General features: G+C 39.9%; 1 non-coding gene across 1 annotated transcript; it reads right to left on the reverse strand.

Moving 5' to 3' along the window:
- On the reverse strand, nt 1-107 carry LOC141634917 (small nucleolar RNA R71). Its single transcript, XR_012539631.1, has one exon. It is a non-coding gene; the product is annotated as a small nucleolar RNA R71 (small nucleolar RNA).
- Nucleotides 108-7463: the final 7356 nt, after the last annotated feature.

Below are 7463 nucleotides of genomic sequence, written 5' to 3' on the forward strand. Positions count from 1 at the left end.
AGAATCAAGAGTGAACTCCAAGGGTTCACCCAACAAGAAGATGAGACCCTTTATGAAGCATGGGAGAGGTACAAGGGCCTCCAAAGGCTATGTCCTCACCACGGTATTGGGGATGATGAGCTCATCAACAATTTCTATGAAGGGTTAAACAATGAGATGAAGATGAACCTTGATTCCGGCTCGGGGAAGGGAGCTTTGGATAAGATAGACCACAAGACGGCGAAAGAGCTTATTGAAGAAATGGCTTCTCGTACCTTTCATTGGAACAATGATAGGCACAAGAGGAAAGGGAAGTCAACGGTCGAATCGGCCAACAATGTGGAAGTGAAAGAGATGATAGAAGAGCTTAAGCAACAAGTTGCTTTGATGAGCTCAAGCAAAACATCTAGCAATTCTTCTATGAGGAACCAAGTCTATAATTGTGAGCTTTGTGGAGACCAAGGACACCCACCCAATGAGTGTCCTTTGGTGGTTGGAGATGGCAATTGTATGGAGCAAGTGAACGGGATATGGGAGTCTAGTCCGGCCAAGCAAGCATTTAACAACAACCAATATCACCCGGGATTGAGAGCCCACCCAAACTTCTCTTATGGCTCTCAAAATGTCCAAAACCCAACCTTCCAACAAAAGTCACAACAACCAAACTTCCAAACTCAAAAACAAAACACAACATTCAATCAAGGTCCACCGGGTTTCCAAGGAAGAACCTTCCAACCTAGACAACAATTTCAATCACTTAACCCACCAACCACCCAACCTTTCCAACAAACCACCCAACCTTTCCAACAAAATTTCCAACCATTCCAACAACCCACCCAACCAAAGTCAAACATGGAACTCATGATGGAACAAATGATGACATCTCAAACACAATTCATCAACCATACCACTCAAAAACAAGAAGAGACAACCACATCCATCAACCAACTTAGAACCCAAATGCAAGCTTCTCAACGGATGACGGACAACCAAATCTCCCAATTGGCTACCCAAATGAGCCAACTACAAGCCTCCCAAGGGAAATTCCCGGGTAAAACCGAGGAAAATCCCAAAACCATGAATGCTATCCACTTGAGGAGTGGTCGAGATTTGGAAGACCGGGAATTTGTCAAGAAGAGGAAGAGTAGTAGACCGGGTAATGTCATTGAACCTCAAGTTGTGGTTGAACCTCCTAAGGTAATTGAAGAAAAGGAGGGAGAAGATGAACTCGTGGAAATTGTTGTGGAAACTCCAAGAGTGATTGATGAACCAACAAAGGTGGTTGAAGAGCCTCAACAACAAGTTGTAAGAACTTATGTACCACCGGTTCCCTTTCCACAAAGGTTGGCAAGAGCCAAACTTGAACAAAAGTATGGGAAGTTCATGGATATGATGAAGGGTATCAACATTACTATGCCTTTCATTGATGCCGTAAAGGAGATTCCAAGCTATGGAAAGTTCTTGAAGGAGCTCATCTCAAACAAAAACTCCTTGAGCCCGACAACTACGGTGAACTTATCCAAGGAGTGTAGTGCAATTCTCATGAATGAGGCTCCTCAAAAGCTTGAAGACCCGGGGAGTTTTTCCATACCTTGTAAGATTGGGACCGTGCACATTGAGAGGGCTTTGTGTGATTTGGGGGCTAGCATTAGTCTCATGCCCCTCAAAATTTTCAAGAAGTTGAAAGGTTATGAGCTTTCACCAACAAGGGTTTCTCTCCAACTTGCGGATAGGTCGGTAAGATACCCGATTGGTCTTGTGGAGGATGTCCCGCTCAAGGTGGGGAAACTTGCATTTCCATGTGATTTCTATGTAATGGACATCCCCGAAGACTCAAATATTCCCATCATATTGGGGCGCCCATGCCTTGCTACGGGGGGTGCCATGATTGATGTGAAGAATGGGAAGCTTTCTTTACAAGTGGGTGAAGATAGAGTGGAATTTGAACTCCACAAGTCCATGGAAGCTCTATCTCTAAGCAACTCTTGTTGTAGGGTGTATATGGTGGAAGATAACTTGGATGAACCTAATTTAGGGCCTTCATTTTTGGATCCATTAGAAGCTTGTCCAACAAATGAAAAAGGAAAAGAAGAGTTGAAGCTTGAGGGTGGAGGGGATCACCCCAATGTGATCCCTCCCAAATTTGATTCTAGCACTAATACCCCTCCAAAAATGAAGTCAAGGGTTGAGAAGAAGAAACCAAAAAAATGGAGAAAGAAGGTGAAAAGAAAAGGAAAATGTGAACCAAGCCTTGAAAATGAAGAAGTTCTTGTCCATGACAAGAAGAAGCTTGAAGAAGAAATTGCCCGGAAATGGTCGGAAGTGCACCACGCCATAAGCGGTGTACATGAAGTGTTGTCAAAACTTGGAAGCTCTTACTCCATGGGAAAATTTGAAGTTGTTAAAGGGATAGCGGGATTCCAAGAGGGGGATCCCGGTTGATTGAAGACTCTTTGATGAAGAGGTTTGGTGGAGTTACTTAACAACCACCACAATGTATATATTCTCCTTCTCTTTAATTAAGTTTTTATCGCATTTTGCATCTAGTGGCATGACCCAATTAGGAGTTAATCTACATTAGCTCTCTATGCATCCATGTAGTATAGTTTGCATTGTCCTTTCAATTATTGCATATAGAGTATGCATTGCATTCTTATTTTTAAAACCAACTAAAAATTGAAAAATGACAAAAAAAAAAAAAAAAAAAAAACCACCAAAAACATGTTAATTTATTTTACTAATATGCCCTCCCATGTCTATAAATAAGTGTGGGGAGGGCCTAAAAAAAAACAAAAACATGCTTTTAATTTGAATTCCCTCCACACATTTATTTCCATTTGGAAATGATGTAAATAAATAAGTGTGGGGAGGGAGTTCTTATATCAAAAATCAACAAAATATGTCTTTTTAATTTTTCAAAACCAAAAATCACAAAAATATGTTATTTTCCCTTTGAAAATCAAAAAATCAAAAAAAATATGTTCATTTCTTTTTCTTATTCACTCCCTATGCTTTTGTCCATTGAGGACAATGTACATCTCAAGTGTGGGGAGGGAAATATCCACTCTTGTGAATATTTGTTTATAGTTGTAAATGTTTAACAATTAGAGAAAATGCCTAAAAATTGAAAAAAATTTCTGAAAAATTCAAAAGAAATTACATTGTATATATATGTTTTGTCTAACCTTTGGCATGGCACATTGACCACTTGAGGCAAAAAGGAGCTAGAAGACCGCTTGGTATAATCCTTCCTATCTCTTGCTCCTTTTACTATTCTTTCTTTTTGGTATCTTGGATATTTTGAAGGAGAATGGGAATTTTGTTGCTTTGGGTGTCTCCTTGGGAGACCGTTTGGAATTTTGGTGATTGATGTGCTGCTAGGATTAGCCAATTTGTTGCACGTTTCATTTCATGTTTGTTTAAATTTCCGCATGCATTTGTTCACATGTAAATATATGTTGCATTCCTTTCTTTTTGCATTGAGTTTGTAAATAAGATTTTAAGGAAGAGCATGGTCAAAGGAAGGGAACCAAGTACCCCCATGATGAACTAATGTGCCCAATTGTGCCTTTCCCCTCCTCGTGACTCGCGCCCGTGGCCTCTTAGTTAGCCGAGGAAGGAGGGCTTGACCAATGAGTTTGGACCGATCTTGTGAGACCTAGGACCGTAGACTAGACCTTTGGCTCGACTTAGCTACTCAAAGGCAAGGGTAGAGCCTCCTAGGGCGGGTACATTCATACCCCGCCCTTATCTAGGTTCGAGAGTAGGTCTCCTCGCGAGGCGTGTCACATCATTACGCATAAGTGTGTCGCATCGTCCTTAGATCATGAAATTGCATTACATTTTTGTGCATATGATATGAAGCAAAAATCAGTTTATATGAACCTCACATAGCCAAATAGCCTTGTTTTATTCCCTACATTGTTTCCCTTTTTGATTCACCCCCTTTGAGCTTAGCCTTTTCATTTGGCAAACCCACCAAAATAGCTACATTCCCATAACCACCCTCCCTTAATCAAGAATTGGTCGGTTTTTGTAGTTGTGTTGTAGGAGGTGATTTGGGGCATAGTGATGGATGGTATACATATCCATTTGGGTCGGAATTTGGTATGATTTGGCTTTATATATAAATAAGAGGTTTTGAAAAAAGAAATGAAAAACAAAATAGAAAAGTGAAAAAGTCATGAAAAAACAAAAAATGAGTTGTGTTGTATATATTTGTTTGTTGTCAAGAAAAAGAAAAAGGCAAGCAACACCCCTACTCATCATTTAAAGGGGTAGAAAAAGCCGTTGCTAAATAAAAAGGGGCAAATTGATGTTTTTCCAAAGATGAGTCGGGTTTGCACATTTTTTTTGCATGGCTTGGGAAACCGAGTCGTTGTTACGGTGTAGACGTTACCATTTGTTGAAATAAAAGGAGTTTTATCAAATTTTTCCTACTTGAGTTGGGTTTATGCAATTTTTGCATAGTTTTGGTCATTAATGCTATGTTAGGGCATAGACGTGTCTCATGTGTTGCAATAAGAGATGGGATGTGATGTGTCGACGATTCTTGATTTGAGCCCCACATGTCCAATCGGTGCTTGCACCAATCCCGTTTCGACCTTCTCCTTAGCCCCGTTGTAACCCTTGCTTCATGTTTTGTGCATTTTTCCCATTGTTTGCATTTCACTGGACATAGGACGATTTTACACACTAGATTGCGGGCACGTTTTCGCTAGTCGAGTTAGTTGAGTGATTTTGGTTACTTTTTGTCACAAAAATCACCCTGTTCTTTCATTGAGTGGCGAGTGAAAACCGTGAGGATGTCGTTGCCTTGGTCCCCTTAGTCATGGGTCCTTTGGTTGAATCTTGTGTCGGTTTTGTAATTCTCGGCGGACTTGCCCTTCCTTTCCTTTCCCCGCTCTTGAATTTGTTTCTTGAGCATTGGTCACACAAGGGTTGCTTTTGTCACATTTAGGGGGTTGGCACCTCAATTGGCACTTCTGAGACGGTACTCCCGACCAAGACCGTGTTTTGTTGCTAGAAAAATCCGGCCACTTAGATGAGGAAAGTGGACCATTTTTTAGATGTATTCTATTGCTTGATTACGTGCTTTCATGATAGATGCATCACCATTTTGTAGCAAGACCCGACTTGCCTTGCAATAGGGCACTCTTCCCTCATGGGTGTCAAATTGTGAGTTGAAGGGGCGTAGAGTGCGCTAATACTCATTCGGTTTATTAATTTAAATAATGGAGAGTGTTTCTTATATTGTGCATTCCGCTCACCCAATGAGAGCCTTCCTTTTGTCTAGATTTGAGCATCTTTTGTTTACTCGGGGACGAGTAAAGGCTTAGTGTGGGGAGATTTGATAACTTCGTTATTTACGCTCTTTCTATGCCTAAGAACCTTTGCTTATAGCTCACTTGAATGTATTTTATGTGCATTTCAAGGTTTTAATTCCATATAATGCTCAAATCCCGTCCTTTTGAAAGTTTGTTTCGGTTTTGGTTGTGTTTATCCATTTTTTGTAGGAAAGATGATGATTTAGCAATACTACACCCACTAAGGGAGGCCCATTTGTGATACACATGACCACAAGCCCAACCCAAGACGGAATAAAAGGCTTAAGAGAGCAAAAGGCTGAGTCTAGCGCGTATCCAGAAGCAAGATGCGCATCTCTTACAGGAAGGCATAAACCGTGCGCATCCAACAGTGCCTTCCTCATCTCCAAGATGCGCATCTCTTACAGGAAAGCAGGACCGTGCGCATCTAACCGTGCGTATCTCAACTCAACAAAGTGCGCATCTCCATTCGCGCAATACTCTTATTAGCTTGAACGACATTGTTTTAAGTCGTTTTTACTTGATTTGTAACCTAGTATATAAGCAAAGAAACTTGAGTTTTCTGGGATTATCATCATATAACAACTCTTAGTGAGAGAAATAGAAAAAACCCTTGTAATTTGTGACAATCCTTCAAACAATTTACAAGATTCAAGCTTTCTTTCACCAAATTCCTTGTTTTCTCAATTGTTCTTGTTGTTGGTATATTTCAATTTCTCTTTCTCTCTTTAATTTCATTTGTTTGCATTTGTTCTTCCTTCAAGTTTGTTTGATTGTTTATGTTAAATTTGCATCTTTGTTGTTTGATTGTTGTTGTTTTCACCATTGTTCATCTTTTCATTGTTCATCTTTCCTTTGTTTCTCTTTCATTTGTTCATCCTTGGATAGTTGTCCTCAAAGACTTAATCTTTGAGTTGATTTGGTTAAAGATTGTGTCTTTTGGTTTAATCAACCTTGTTATTAGATTAAACCATCTTTCCTCTTAATTATTGTTGGATTGTTGAATGTTTAGAAGTAGAACTCATCTTCCACCCATGTTTATGTTTAAAGATTTCATCTTTATTGTTTATTTTGCGATTAGGACCATGATTAGTGAGTAGTCTTCCACTAGGGCTCGATTTGACCCAACATGAGTAATTTCACTAATTGAATTTCATAAAGGCTAATTATTTGGGGAAATTGGTGAGGGTAGTTTAGAGGAATGACATGGTTTATGGGTTGACTTTTGGGTAGTGTTGACTTACCACCCTTGACCACCAACGAGAGTTGGTTAGGTTGTGATTTGGATACCCGAGACTTGACCCTATTGTTAACCTTGGTTGAGACAGAAAGGGAGAAAGGGGGTAGGACACCTCTAAACTAGCGTTTGAAATCGACCCTCGAGAGAGGGAGTGGGATGACCCGGAAATTGATGGGGCTTAATGACCTTAGCAAATATTGGACTACCTTGGGAAAATGCATGTTTTTGGGGTAGTCGGGTATTGAGTTAGGGATTCCGACCTTCGAACCCGAGAGGGGGGTTGGTGGGTAGTACTAGTGTCCTATTTCGAACCCGAGAGGGGGGTCTTAGGCGAATTAGAGTCGTCACCTCCTCACCTAACTACCCTTGTGATTAGCCTAGAGATTTGATTGTGTGGAATTACGAATTGTTTGGGAAGAACCGAGTCTTAGGTTTTTAATCCATTTGATTTACAACCCTTCATTCTACCTTGCTTTTTCTCTTATTTCTTCTTTAGTTGTTCTACCTTATTGTTAGTAGTTCTAGTATAACTTTCTCCCATTATTGTCGACTTAGCTAAACCATAGAGTTAAAACGATTAGTAGTCTTCCTAGCTCCTTGTGGGATCGACCCTTAATAGTGTACAACGATAAAATCGTGCACTTGCGAGGTATAGCTTGATACCATCACCTTCCTAAAATATTAAATCAAATAAACTATTTACAAATTCGGAAACCAACTCCTTTGGTCCCTTGAACTTCATTTGGCATGCACTTCAAGGCAACACGTCTTTGATGGACCGCCTTCTCGAATGGCACCATCTTCAAGGAACTCCGGAATAAATAAATTACATAGCTTTTCTATTTTATACAATATAAAATAAAATAAAAAACTATATAAAATAAAAGTGATACGAGATCACAATAATTACAACCGAA

Source organism: Silene latifolia, chromosome Y (genome assembly GCF_048544455.1).
Source record: "Silene latifolia isolate original U9 population chromosome Y, ASM4854445v1, whole genome shotgun sequence".
NCBI classification, from domain to species: domain Eukaryota; kingdom Viridiplantae; phylum Streptophyta; class Magnoliopsida; order Caryophyllales; family Caryophyllaceae; genus Silene; species Silene latifolia.